The sequence below is a fragment of the Ceratotherium simum genome, chromosome 6 (genome assembly GCF_057802395.1).
Source record: "Ceratotherium simum simum isolate JZ-2026a chromosome 6, ASM5780239v1, whole genome shotgun sequence".
NCBI classification, from domain to species: domain Eukaryota; kingdom Metazoa; phylum Chordata; class Mammalia; order Perissodactyla; family Rhinocerotidae; genus Ceratotherium; species Ceratotherium simum.
In genome coordinates, this window is record NC_141905.1 from 31,289,914 (window position 1) to 31,302,355 (window position 12,442).

General features: G+C 41.6%; 1 long non-coding RNA gene across 2 annotated transcripts; it reads left to right on the top strand.

Moving 5' to 3' along the window:
* Nucleotides 1–4,034: 4,034 nt before the first annotated feature.
* LOC147916824 (uncharacterized) lies at nt 4,035–7,260 on the top strand. 2 transcript variants are annotated; one of them, XR_015552464.1, is made up of 4 exons: nt 4,035–4,441; nt 4,983–5,068; nt 5,288–5,388; nt 5,481–7,260. It is a non-coding gene; the product is annotated as an uncharacterized LOC147916824 (long non-coding RNA). The 2 variants fall into 2 exon arrangements; XR_015552463.1 differs by having other exon boundaries at nt 4,035–5,068.
* Nucleotides 7,261–12,442: the final 5,182 nt, after the last annotated feature.

Consider the following 12,442-nt stretch of genomic DNA (forward strand, 5'->3'; position numbering starts at 1 on the left):
CTTCAGGAGCACTAAAGATGAAGCCGCGCGGCCTCCTCGTCGTTGGCGGATCTGCTGGATGCGCCTTGGGCCACTTGCTAAGATGAGGCTTTCCCCAGAGCTGAGGGCAGAGGCTGTGGTCACGATCCTGTGTCTTCTGTTAGCAGGACCCCCCTTTGGTGAAAGAAGGCGGCGTGGGCGTTCATCGGGCAATTCTGGAGAGATTCTTAGAAGGTGAAAGCGAAAAATGCCACCTTCGATGGTCATAATAACAAATGCATTAACGTTTGTGTCCACCACTGGGAAAGTAGCATAGGTAGGGTGGCCACAGCTACAAGAACTGAGAATTTATATCCACGCCCCTGGGCTTTTTATAAATTAAGATCGATTTAGAACCCAGCGTTCTGTAATATGTGGAGTAGCAAATGTATGCTTTGGTGGGTAAGACTGTATGCATGGACATGATCTTTAATTTGGTTGTTTTATAGTGTGTTAATTTGTAATATCGCAGCGAGTATTAAGATTAGCACGAGTCTATTAAGGACCAATTTTTATTAGTTTCTAGAAAATATATTTTTATGGGGTTGTAGTAGACAAAATCAGGTGTGATAATGGGATTAGGAGTTGTTCTGTTCTTACTGGAAGCCAATACTGTCCTTTGTAACTCGAGATGTTGGCCAGGGCTCCATGGCTGGGGGAGGGGGTTGTGTCAAAAGAATTTCTTTATTTCAGTGGGAAATGCTAACTTGCTATGGGCCATTCATAATTCCTCCGATTTCTCCGTGATGAATCAAAGGATTGTGAGAGGCAAAATTCTGATCTCTTCTAAAACGAGAAACTGTGAGGAAAACAGAATTCTCCGGTATTGGTGGAATGGATGCTTTTCAAAGTCTTTCCCACTTGGTAGTATTGTGTATATTTGTCCCTGTAAACTTGTAAATGTTTAGGCAATGGGGAACCTTTGGGTGACAGAGCTTCCAGTGAGTGGGAAGAACCAAAATGCCCTCTACCCTCTGGATTTATACTAGTCAGGGCTATTGCTGGAATTAGTACATAGAGCTTTAGATCATGTGCTTTTTAAACAAATATTTTGCTGACAAATCAATCAACTTTCCAAAATATCATGCATGTATCATAAAGGTATAAATAACTCTCTCTCTGTTTAAATCTCATGTGGCTTCTCAAACTCTCCTGGACCCAAAGGTCTCGGTTTATTGGGACTTCCTCCACTCTTCTTCCTTTTACCCTCTATGTATGACCTCACTGTTCTTTGTCTTTGAAGGTACTCTCCAGGTCAGAAATCTAGTTGGGATAAAGTCCTCTTTTCCCGAGACATATATTTAAAGGGTTTTAAATGACCCCCTGGGGCATCTCATAATGGTTTCGATTTCCCCTTCCTAGAGGAAGTGCCTATCTCCCTTCTTATATAGATTTCTGGTGTCCATTCTTGATCAGAAATAACCTCCAGGCCAACATTCAAGAGGGTTCAGGAGGCTTCTGGGAGTGCTTGAAGAATGTTCCTACCCTGGGACCCACTCAGCCCGGCTGACTGAGATATAGTTGAGTAATTCATCAATATGTATTAGATTCACATTCTCCCTGTAACTTCCCAATAAAAATGGTACGTGTGGTCATTTTTATGTGCCTTTCATGTAACTCATTTCATCCTAGCATTTTGTTATGTGCTATCCTGAGAAAGGCTGGATCTAAGAGATTCTCCCATATCCTACTGGTTGGTTTCTTCCAATACATGATACACTCGTGACTCAGAGAATCTGAGGGAATGTCAGCTTTGTAATTCTCTTGTTCTTAGACTAGAAGGGATCATAGAGTTCACCTGGTTAAACCCTTTATGTTATGGGAAGAAATCTGGTATTCGGGTGGGTGAAGTGGCTCAGCCAAGATCACACAGATAATTAGTGGCAGAGACTCCAGTGCATTTCCAGATACATAGCCTAACGCAGTTCCACCAACTCCAAACTTCTTAGGATGTATACGGAACAAATATGCCACCTAATATGCAGATCTAGTTAAATCATATATACCTAATATTGAACATTTAACACGTGCACAAAAATTTAACACAGATAATATTGTGTAGTTAAAGTACATTTAAAATAGTCAACATGATTATAAGTTCATCAGTGATCTTGAGTTCTGCAGTGGCCTCCAGCTCAGGGAACCCCTGGCAAGGTAAGTAATAAATAGAGATAATAAGAGTTTACACGTATTGAATGCTTATGTGTGTACTGCGAGTTACCTTTACTAACTCATTTAACCCTCACAAGAGCTCTATGGGGTGGGCACTATTTTCTTCTTTTTACAGATGGGGAAACCGAGGCAGAGTGAATGAGACACTTGCCCACAGTTACAGAGGTAGGAAGTGGCAGATTCATGCTTTTAATCCCTGCCTTAATCTGGCAGTAGGGTTGTGTGCATTTGCTTTAAGCAAAGGAATTTTGCGATTGGTCACGTGATGGAAAGTCCCTTGGATCATTCCCAATACATATCCTCAAGAAGTCATCGAAAAGCCTAATTACAGGAGGTTTGGTGGATTACCATGGCACTGAAAGTATTTTCTTAACCTTTGACCTGTATGTGTGTGTAATATGAATAAATGTATTGATTGTAAGTTGACTCTGTTAGCAACAAGGATGTCTAGTAAATATTTTATTGAGATGCAAGATGAACTGCTTCTCCACTTAGAGACAGGCATGTAGTGTGATTTAGAGATGAAAAAAATCAGCCATGCAACTAGATTCATATTCTATTGAGTCTACAAGTAATTCATCCACAAAATTATCTATTTTAAAAATAGCTTCATCGATTTTGCCCCCCCAAACCTTTTTACTTTGTTATGATCCAAATTTATGATGTTGTGTGAATTGAGTGGGTTTTTATTTTCCATGATTAGTTCTAATCTAATTTATGACACCTATTATAATTTGTGATCATTTTACCCTTCTGAGATCTTGGTATGCAGTTACGCTGTTAATTTCCTGACCCTTGCCACTTCCAGAAGGAGTATGTCATGTAGGTATATATTTATATCTGACATAGGTATGTGTGTATGAGATTTATATATCCAGATTAATTTCATTTGAGAATTTCTGATCTCCTTTGAAGTAACCTGAGAGTCCCTGGGAGTGTCATAAAAACAGATGGAAATCATTGGCTTAAGCTCTTCTTTGAATGTAAGTTAGGCAATTCTAGACGCTGTATTAATCCCTTCAAGGCACCAACTGGCATGACTCTAAATAGCAACATGAGGGCCTGAGGTTACGAACACAGACAAGGCACCCAGCTAAGCAGTACCCCACTATTCGGAGAAGTAAATACAGCTTCTAAATGTAGTGCATAGTGTGGAAAATACTAGGCAATCGGACTTTAAAAATTTTTATTAGCTAGAAATATGCAAAGTCTTTCCTGTTATATTTTAAATGGTGAAAATTATTAATGTTAAACATTTATTTCCTTGATCAGAACTGGTGGCTTTAGGATCTTAATCACTTATGGAAGGGCATAATGTCCTTAAAAGGACACATAGGCAATCATTATGCCAACAAAGCCCGTTCCTAGTATCTCTGACTAAAATGAACATCTTCGTCTCCTAACAAAAGAAACATTTTACTAGCCCTGGTTCTTAAAAATAACAACAAAATGCATCCTTTTGGATACTAAGTCCTGACCCTTTGGTTCCGGAAAATGGGATTTACATGAGTGGGTACATGCGTGTATAGATGCATATCTATGTATATACATCTCTAGATGAATAAATATTTGACGTGTGTGTCACCTGTGTGTACATTATTGGATGGGTAGTGACTGAGACTGCGGTAGGTTCAGAGTGAAGGCTGGTTTGGATTTTAAAGGAATCTACCAAATGTTTAGCATTTAACCGATGAACCATATTGTAAAGGAAAAGAAAATGTTTCAGGTTTTTAAGAGAAATGCATTGTCAGCCTCAATTATGCAAAGTTGTGATCAGGACAACAAGGCACGCGGTGTCATTAAATTTAATGGAAGCAGAACCTGGAGCGAAGGGGAGTGTGCCGGCAGGTATCTTGCTCTGCTTGGTGCAGAGCTCTCTGGAGATCCTCCCGTTACTTCCAGGCACGGCTTTTTGCCACAGTTCTAAGGGGAAGTGGCAGCTCACATCTAGAGAGCCTGGGCCTTAGCATCTGCGTTGGGAGATCTGTGCCATGAGGCCTCACACCTAAACAAAATTGCTCTTTACCATTTAGACCCATTCTAGAGAATGGAGGCATTGATTTTCCAAATCCACAAAAACAGAATACCATAGTAAAACTATAATTTATTTATACAAATGTTGTGTTTTTACAAAGGCCATCTGTCAGTTGACTCTCTGATCTAAAACAAATCTGTTTGTTCCCCAGAAGAAATAACATGTCTGTTGAAAAAGGATTTATGGACGACAGGCTGCCCAATCCACCAGCCATTGGTAAAATAGTAACTATTTATGATATATTTACTTCTAAGCGAGTGCTGTGAGTGGAAACTATTACTTGTAAAGTATGGTAATTAATTTTTCATTATCTCAAAGCCAAGAAATGGAGCCCAGTTGCATTTAAGATTGCTGCATGAGAAACACGTTTCTTCTGTAAAAGAAAATATCCAAATAAAAGCATGCAGAGAGCTACGGCCTCGTGGTAGCTCACTGCTCTGATGGGTGGGGATAGGACCATGGGCTTGAACTCAAGCCCTGGATTTGTTTTTGGAGGACAAGAAGACAAATCACTATTGAGTGACTCTGGCCATTTCATCTCCAGGCATCATTGATGGCTCTTATTGAAAATTAGATCTTACCATTAATACTAAAGGAAAAGAGAACTCTAGGCTGGGAGAAACAGAAATGAAAGAGAAGGGAAGGCCCCCTGTCCCCACCCCCCTACACAAAGGAGACACTCGAGTGCATATTTATTTATATTTTAATATTTACTTTGGAATGGAATCTAATATTTCTTAATACGTCTCTCTTAAAGAAACTGGGCTAGGTCACATGAGAGGTACAAAAGACGTGTTCTCTTCTCTCAGGAAGCTTGCAGTCTACCTGATGACTCAGAGCAAGGTAAGCGGTGCAGAAACCACCCCGACATTATCAGCAAAAAACGGTTATCAAGAGTCAGTGGTTATCTTATCACCTAACACCTTTCTTAAGTTAACACCGATTACTATATTTTGGTTTTCCAAAACATTTTTAAAATTAGCTGAGCCAGATTTTACCCCAAAATATTTTATTTTATTGACTTTGAATTAATTTTTGTTTTTCAAACATTTTAAAAAATAGATACTACTTGAATGTGATACACAAATCAAAAGGTACAAAGGTAGACGATCCATGAGGTCCTTTCCCCTGTGTCCCCCAGGCAGCCAGTTGCCCTCTCCGAGGTAAGCAAAGTTGCTTCTTCTGTGTCCTTCCAAGCAAGTACTTTTCTCCTGTGTTTCTCCTTGTGGGCAGAGGTCTGATTTGTCTTTTCCAGGGAACACTGGAGGAGTCTTAATATTCGAATCCCAAAGGGGACAGATTCTAAGACAGCACATTTGCTCCTCTCTGCTGAGGTTTCAGGCAGGAGAGGACACAGGCTCAGAGGCAAGATCTTGGTGAATGTCTCAACACGGGATCTCCTGCTGGTGCAGCGGCACAGTGAAAGTCTCCCCACTCCTGATCTAGGAAAATCCCCCCAAGACATAAGTCGAAACCCAGGGACACAGCTGGCACTGAAAGACACTTTATCTCTCAGGCTGACAGTCCAGAATCCCAGCTCTGAAGATAAGAGGACCCTCTCTTTACCTCTTGAGGGATCCTTGAAGATGCTCAGACGCCATTCCACTTTATTTCCCACAAATACCTCCCAGTCGTGGGGCTAGAGATGAAGTGGACATGCTCCTGACCCCCATTATGTAGACAAGTCTCTCAGGATCATTGGACTCAGCCTGTTTGCCTCCAAGCTCCACTGCAAAGGGCGTCAGAAATGATGACGTGGTTGTTGGCTGGGATCACGTCCAAGCTCATGTGTGCTTGGGAACTCCTCAGCCTGGGGTCCATGGGCAGGGTCACCTTCAGCTGGGTCTGCTGCTCTCTGGTTTGGGCTGCCAACCTTCCCATTTGGAGGATGGGTGTCAGCTCAGCCTTGGGGGATCTGAGGGTGGTGGGCCAGGGCATAGCACTGCCCCCGGGCCGCATGGGCACGAGGTTGTTACAGCTAACATACTCTAGGAGCTTGGGTTTCAGGAATAGTATGGGTGAGGCCGCTCATGGCTTCCTGCAGCCGTTCAGCTATGGCCTCCTCAGGCCTGGTTCTCAGCAACCCTCCTGCCTGCCCCCCTTCGCAACCCTTTATGGAGGAATTCCGATGTCCACTCCTGGGCCTCAACATACCACTCCCTGCCTCACCTAATTATTCCTTCCATTTCATTTGGGTTGGGGAAATGTGCTCAGAGTGAGAGGGGAGAGAGTTCACACCAAAGGAGACTCAGTCATCCACACCTTTGCTGTTCGTAGAGGTTTCCACCTTGATTTCTCTCTCTCTTTCTTTCTCCCTCCTTCCCTTCTCCCTTCCTTCATCCTTCCTCCCTCCCTCCCTCTCCCCCCTCCCTCCTCCCTTCTTTCTTCCTTCCTTCCTTCCTCCCTCCCTTTCTCCCTCCCTTCCTTCCTTCCTTCCCCTTTGAAATTGTTAGCTTGGGTTCTTGGACACTCAAAGGTCCGGCGAGAGCTGTTAGGGCGATTGGGAGATGCTGAGGTCCTGCAACATTCTGTGCGTCTGTGCATTTCTGTTGAGAAGTTCCACCTTATGTTTTTTGGCAGACTCTCAAAGGGATTTCCACCACAGAAGATAGCTAATGCCGACTATCTTTCATCTTGCCCCAGGCTCCCATCCTCACCAGCCGAGCCCTGGTTCCTCTGTGCTGTGCTCTGAGAAAACTTCACTCCTCCCTTTATAGTAGAGATTGACAAACTTTTTCTATAAAGGGCCAGATAGTAAATATTTTAGGCTTGTAGGCCAAGAGGAAAAATGGATAATATTATGTAGGTACATATATACCAAGAGAGAAAACAAATGTCCACAGCTTTTTTATTAGTAAAATTCTAAATATAACAATAGTAATATATATATATATATTTTTGCACTACAGGTCTACTTATGAGAAGAATAGAATTCTATTTTAGGGGTGATAACATTTCTCTTAATTGAGGTTCAGATTTAGTGTTTGCTGTTATCAAAACTGATTGCAAATGTTCATCTATTAATGCCGATCTGTAATGAGATTTTATATATTAAATTAAAAAATAAAATTTGAATATCATGTAATTTTAATGTGTCACAAAGTATTATTTTGTTTGATTTTTATTTAAACATGAAAAAATATAAAAAACCATTCTTAGCCTATGGGCTGTACAAAAACAGGGAGTGGGCTGAATTTGTTCCTAGGGCCATAGTTTGCCGATTTCTGCTTTATAGCACTCACCACCGCTTATGGTATACTCATTTGTTTCCTTCTCCACCTGGCTTTAACTGTTCATGGTTAAAATATTGAATAATCCTAAAAGTCTTTTAGTGAAAAATAGCATCCACCTGCTCTATTTCTCCCTACCCCGCTGATGCTCCCCAGAAGCAACCACTTTAGATTCTTAGCTGTTTCTTCTGATATTTATCTACATAGATCTAGGAAGAAAGAAAGAAAGAAAAAAAGAAGGAAAGAGCAAAAGAAAAGAGAAAAGAAAAGGAAAAAAAGGAATATAATGCTGTTTCTTGATTTATCAGTTTAGCCACTGTACCTACTGACTTCTTACTATGGAAGGAGATTTTAGTTCTCTTACACTCTTTCTTCCTCCCCACTTCCTTTCCTCTCATCCCATCAGTATAGTTATATCACAATTTTTGGTTAAATTAATATTCAGTCTTTGTATCATTGTGATCATATGGTTATTACTCTCAGCAGAGCCACATAGTATACTAAAACTACATTTCCTAATTTGTCGAACATTTGTTTTTCTTGAAGGTAATAATTGCCTTTTTTCTTTTTTTTTTTGGCTTTGTTGTCTTTGTGCTTGATTGTTACAGTGTTGTAATACAACTGCACATGGGTGATGCCCAGGCAGTTTCACTATAACCCTAGACAATGTAGCAAGATGGAGCTGGTGGTGTAATGTGATGGAATTGTACCTGCAACCAGGTTGTTGGATCCTGTGGCTCGTGCAAGGTGGTTTTGCAGTCATGGATAGTAATGATGTTGGAGTTTCAGGGTGACCAGGCTGGAGGCAGGAGAGACGTGATAAGTGCCCATTTAGGTTTGCTACAACTTGCAGGATGTCACTGGAGACAAGCAGAATATCTTCACCACCTTGAGAACACCTGTGAGGACCTGGAGACTCGAGGAGCCACCTGTACCCCCCACCCTGAAACAACCTGACGTCCTCTTCCCTCCATCACTGGCATTGTGTCCTTTCAGCTTGCTGCTGTGAAATGTTGCTTATATAAGTTTCCTGACTGAACAAAATTTATCTTCCAAACTCACCACAGATCTTGAACTTCTCTTAATATGGCAAACCAAGCAGGTAATCTAGCAGCTGTTGTTGTTATTTCTCCTCCTTCCCCTCCTTCTCCTCTCTTCCTCCTCCTTCCCTGTCCCTCCTCTCTTCTTCTCTTAGACATTCCTCCTGGATCTCTTTCTTTGCTTACTCTAGGCAGTGCTGGCTGCTTTCTAGGATTGCTGTCTAATTATTTTAGAGATTTACCTTTTCCATCCCCTTGACAATTGCCTTTAACTCTTTCTTGTGTTGGATCCTCTGTCTTCCTCTTTCTTGATTGACTTCCTTGTTTTTGTGGGGCACATTTTCCAGGAACTTCTTGAGAAAGGGTGCATGGGAGGTAAAATATTTGCATGTCTGAAAATGCCTTTATTCTACCATCATGTTTGATATCTTTCATCTGTGGTCATTTCTCTTACTCTTTTGTCCTTATGGGTTTATGTCTTTAAATGTTTTTACTGTTGTTTTAGTAGCATTTTGGGAGGGAGTAGAAATAAACATAGATAACAGAGTTAGTTAATTTTCATCTGCTGTTCAATGTCTTTTTCTTTTATTAATAGAACCCCCAAATTTAGCTAGACAGCCAAAATAACTGCTGCATTTCCCAGCTTCTCTTGCAGCTAGATATGGCTGTATCATGATGTTCTGGCCAGTTCTGCACACATTATGTGTGTAACTTCCAAGTCAAGCTCTTAAAGGCAAAAGGCAGGGCTTCTCCTTGTCCACCTTGTTGCCTGGAACGTGGACGTAGTGATGAACCATCCTCAACCTTGCAGAAAAGGGTGACACTCTGGGAAGGCTGAGCAACAAGAGAGAAGGAATATGGGTCCCCAACATAGTAGGGCACCTTATCAGCCTTGGCCTTCTAATGCTCCCTGTGTTGTGGGAGAGAATTACCTCTCTATCTTGTTTAAGTCATTATTAGTCGAAGCTGTATCCTGACTGATCCACTGCATGTGTTCAATCTTCCATGTTTAACTGGAGGAGAGCCTTCATTACACTTAGAACAAGTTTCTTGTCTTTTTCACATAAGGGAAATAAAAGGCTCAGAAATGGTCAGCAGTGGAGGAAGAAACACATAGCTCAGTTGGGTGGATAGACGAACTATTGACACACTACTATATTCCCAACTTATTTTATTTTTATTCACATGGTTCATGGAAGGAAGAATGAGCTTAGGGATGAAAGATTTGGTTCTAGTTCTAGCTCTCCACGATGTGATCTTGGAGGTGATAGAATCTCTTTGAGTCTTAGTTTCCTCAGCTGTAAAATAATAGTGGTTAAGAATGTGGGGAGGGGCGGGGGGGTTTTTACCAAATTCTGCTTTTGTAATTATGTCTTTAAATGTTTGCTCTAAAGTGAATCTAAAATGAATCTTTAAAATGAATATATATATAAGCTTAATGTATTATAATATCGATAGCTGTTATTTATTGAACGTTTTCCATGTGCCAGGGCCTGCAAAGCACTTTAATAATAATAAACTCATTGCATCCTTACGATGTGCCATATACTACACTGACTGCTTTATATGTATTAGCTCATATACTCCTTATAACAACTACTTATGATAATTCCATTATCAACCCACTTTACAGATGAGGACAGTGAGACTTACAAAGTTATGCAACTTGTCTAAGGCAAGGATTCACACCCATAGCTAGGCCAACTCCAAAGTCTTTGCTTTTTTCTTTTTTCTTTCTTTCCACCTTTCCTAAAATGTATTACCTGATTTTTAAATAAAAAATTAAAACAGGCAGGTAAGATTAGAGAACCATAACTGGACCTTAAGCAAAGTTTGCCTCTAACTTGAAACTTATTGGTTTTTTTTGTTTTTTGCTTTTTTTTTTGGTGAAGAGGATTTGCTCTGTGCTAACAACTGTTGCCAATCTTCCTCTTTATTTTTTTGCCTGAGGAAGATTTTCCTTGAGCTAACATCTGTGCCAATCTTCCTCTATTTTGTATGTGGGTCACCGCCACAGCATGGCTGACAAGCAGTGTAGGTCGACACCTGGGATCTGAACCTGCGAACCTGGGCTGCTGAAGTGGAACATGCCAGACTTAACCACTATGCCATGGGGCCAGCCTGAAACTTATTGTTTTGAACCCATGGCCATGACACAACTTAGAATCATAGAAGGGGTGTGGAGTCATCTAGTCTAATCACTGCCCAGTCTGAGAATTCCCTCTGTGACACCCTAGACAGATGGTCCCTCAGCCTCTGTTTTCACACCTCAGTGGCTGAACTTTTACTGCTTTATTAGGCTGCCTGTGCCATTGTTAGGGAATCTCAGCAATGCCAGTTTTCAGGCTCAAGCCCCCGTGTATGCTGCTTTTGAAATATGTACGTATGCTGCCTTTGCAATGCTGAAGCCATCAAGTGGTGGCAAATCTGTCTCTGGCTCTCATCTCCCCCCTTTCCCCTATCTTCCAAGCCCTTTGATAGAGAATTTCATGAAGAAGATGGCGTTTGAGCTGAATGTGGATGGCTATGTGGGATTTCAGCAGGTGAAGATGAGAGGAAGTAGAGGATTAGAGGCAGAGGTTGGAGGTGGGCCAGGTGGGGGAGTGGCCAGTGTCCCAGCCTGGTGGGTCATTGGGTGCCCAGAAAGCAGCTTAATAGGAATGGATCTTTGGAATGGCAGGTTGAGGCCCTAACATGAGGAGCCTTGAACACAAGGATGAGGGCTTGGTATTTACCATGGTAAGCAGTGAGACCTTGCAGCTTCTTATGACTAGGAGATTGGACAGTCTGAGAGCCCTGCTTTTGGGAGATTCCCCTGACCACTGTGCATGCACAATGGATGGCTTGGCAGGAAGACCTTGGAGCAGAGAGAAGAGCCCTTCCCAACCTGCGGGAGCAGGCCCTCCTTGGCTTCACTCATCAACGTAATCACTTTTCTCTTTATATAGTAGCATTTTTATTTCCCCTACTGTATAACAGAACAGCTGATTACATTTTAAAACTGAAGATGTACATTAAAACAAGGATTTTGAATGAGAAAATGTGAACAGCCTTTTGCAAAAAATCATTGAAGTTTAGCTGGGGCAGCTTCCTTTCCTCTTCCAGCCTTCTCTGAGAATATTTCTGGCAAGAGGCACACTTACATCACAGCCTTGGAGAGACTTGTCTTCTAACCTTGTCTTGGGGGCCCAAAGTCACAAGCTAGTTAGCGGCCCAGGGGGCATCAGTAGAGTATCAGCATTCTGATAGGGATTCCAAAGTTCTTTGCATTCCCCCTCACTGACCCAGTTAATCTCACTTACCATCATTATACGTGTGTGTTTACACGTGTGTATACATCAATTCTATCGTATCATACCATAGGCTAGAATCTAAGACTCCAAAATAATTCAACCAAAGAATTTTTGCGATTGAGTTTTATGTGGAGAAATGAGAAGGTCCCAATCTCTTTATCTACACTTGCTTATTTTCATAAATGATTCTCTTCAAAGAGGCATACTAAATAGATCTACCTAGAATCTTATGTCACATTCACAGATTTATGACTGATCGATTGTGCAGTCACCCACTTACTGATGAAGTTATCTGTACAGGGTCTGAGTCCAGTTTTGTTGGGAGGTCCAGTTCTCTTCCTAGTTTACCACGCTGCCTTTCTCTCTGGTTTTTCCTTTCGTCCAGCTCATTAGATGAGGATATTCTCCAGTTCGTTCTGCGCTGATGATCATGAAATTGAGTGCTCCCCAATAATATGACAAGAGAGCAAGAAGAGCCTTACTTAGAGCCGGAGGGGATGGTCACAATTAAGATCTATAAGAACTTTCAAAAAGACACCCCTGCAGAGCGGCTATGACAGCTGCTGCTCATAGGGATGAGAAACCGTTGGCTCAAAACCAGCTGGTTCTGAACAGCGGGGCTTTCTGCACCACTCTCAAGTGTTCATTTCTTTC